Source organism: Nothobranchius furzeri, chromosome 18 (genome assembly GCF_043380555.1).
Source record: "Nothobranchius furzeri strain GRZ-AD chromosome 18, NfurGRZ-RIMD1, whole genome shotgun sequence".
NCBI lineage: Eukaryota > Metazoa > Chordata > Actinopteri > Cyprinodontiformes > Nothobranchiidae > Nothobranchius > Nothobranchius furzeri.
The window spans coordinates 14,979,900-14,982,399 of NC_091758.1; the positions used below are offsets into that span (position 1 = coordinate 14,979,900).

The 2,500-nt window shown below is 44.7% G+C and overlaps 1 protein-coding gene across 2 annotated transcripts in view; it reads right to left on the minus strand.

The window, feature by feature from the left end:
• hoxb3a (homeobox B3a) overlaps nucleotides 1–2,500 on the minus strand; it is a 70,549-nt gene that overhangs the window by 67,345 nt on the left and 704 nt on the right. The gene's annotated exons all lie outside the window — the stretch shown is intronic.

The window sequence follows — 2,500 nt, forward strand, 5'->3', positions numbered from 1 at the left end:
CACACACACACACACACACACACACACACACACACACACACTGTACTCTTTCTGTTAAAACAAGCAAGGTGAAATAAACTTGTGGGTTTTTATTTGACTTTTGCGTATCTAATCTACATAAAACAGGTGAAAGCAGCTTCTCACAACCAGAAAGGCTTTTCTTTGAGACTTGTGAACAATGACCTGAGCAGTATTCAAGCAGCTGAATCCGCTACTTAAGTCCCTTCTCCAAGAAGGTGTCAGAATTAAGCAAGGAGCGCGGAGCTGGCTGTTTCTTAGCCTTAATAGTGCATGAGTTTAGTGCATGAGAGGCCAAATCTCCTCATGTGCGTCGGTTTGGCTGACCTCTCACGCACTAGTTAATAACAAACTCACAGGGGCCTAACTTGTAAAATAATGTATTATAATGTATTAATGGTTTCCAGGCAGCACGGGGTGGTTGGGCGTCCTGTTCAGTGTAGCCTGTGAGCGCGCTCCGGGTCACATCACGGGAGGTTCCTGGGGCCACGGTGGTTAAACGTTAACGCACCAAGAAAAGCAACTCCGCTCGGAAAAACGTTATTTTTCCAATCTCTGTTTCCGCGTTGTGAGATGAAAACGGACACGCGCACGTTAGGAGTGATAATAATAATAATAATCATAATAATAATATTATTAATGTTAATAATAATAATAATAATAATTTATTATTATTATTATTATTATTATTATTATTATTATTAATATTATTATTATCGGAATTCATTTCCATGAATCTATTATTTTATCATTATTTGACAAGAAAACAATCAAACTGATATTTTGTCCCTAACCCAACAACAACGACAACGATAATAATAATAATAATAATAATAATAATAATAATAATAATAATAATAATAATAATAATAATAATAATAATAATAATATAGGCCACAAAACAGCTGTATGCCAGAATTTGAATCAATAAGGAGTCCGTGTTTCTGAACTGACATTGCTGCTGGTGCTGTTGGGGTCTGAGGGTAAACAGAACCGCTCTGGGTTCGGATGTAGAACCCAAAGGGACCGAGCACTGGTTGTATTCTTTGCTTGTGCACGCTACACTCATACACTCAGGTGATGTGCCGCCCACCGCATCTCTCACCGTCACAAACACCGGTGAGTGTCACTGCAGAGGTCCAACTCTGTCCATCGCTTCCACACCAAGGCGCTTTGTCTTCACCCCACCCCAATAAAAATGCCTTGAAAACAAAACCTGGAATGCACCGGGGGGGGGGGGGGGGGGGGGGGGTCTCTCTCTCTCTCTCTCTCTCTCTCTCTCTCTCTCTCTCTCTCTCACACACACACACACACACACACACACACACACACACACACACACACACACACACACACACGCCACAATGACTTTACGCAGGACCTCCAGCGGGTAAAGGAGTCCATAAGCGGGATCCTGACAGGAGACCGAGTTTTCTTTGGGGTCGTGCGCGTGCGTGTAATCGTTTTTGCCTGCATCACTCTCTCCACGCCAGTAGCCTGGAGAGACTGGTCCTGCTTTGAAATGAAAACCCTGTCCCTCAGCCACAAACGTGCTTCTCTTTCACTCACACCAAAGCAGACCGGTAGAAACGGAAACACGTATTTCCTCGCGTGCACGAGCATCTTCCTGCATCTTTATTACCAGCATGAAGAGAACAAAGAAAAGTCCCGTGAAGGCGTGCTGCTGGTGTAATGACGGCGCTAGATGGCACCAGAGTCAAAGTGTTGCTGCTGCTGACGGATCAGATGGACCACAGCTCTGAGCAGCGACCGGCGCCTCGCCCTGACGGCCGGATCACAGCCGAACCGGGACTAAACCTCCGCCACCGCCGGTTCTGAAGCAGCTCCCGGACTGGGAGAGTCCCAGTGTTTCTGTTACTGAGTATGCAATTAAAGCATAAATGAATACATAAAAACTACAACAAAACAAAAGAAAAACATTGAAGAAAAAGTAATATAGTAATTGGTAAACGGCCTGTATTTGTACAGCGACTACCCCCGAGGCGCTTCACAACACAATCAGTCATTCATCCATTCACACACGGGTGGGCATGAGGTACGACATAGCTACAGCTGCCCTGGGGCGCACTGACAGAGGTGAGGCTGTCCAGCGCTGGCGCCACCCGGGTGCCGAACACTGGGTTAAGTGTCTTGCCCAAGGACACAACGGCAGCATTCTCTAGTTGGAGCCAGGATCGAACCTGAAACATTCTGATTACTGGACCACCCGCTCTACCTCCTGAGCTGCTGCTGTCTATGTTATTATAATGTTATTACATGCTAGCAATTGTAATTCAACAGCAACAAAACAAGTGAATACACAGAAAACTACCAACAAGGATCCAATTACCTGAAAGCAGAATGAAAAACTTTAAGGGGTTTCCAAAACTTTTACTTGAAACCAAATAAAAAACACGGAGTTTGATAACTGAGACACACAGCTAAGCAGAAAGATGGCGTTTGTGCAACCTGACAGAGATCC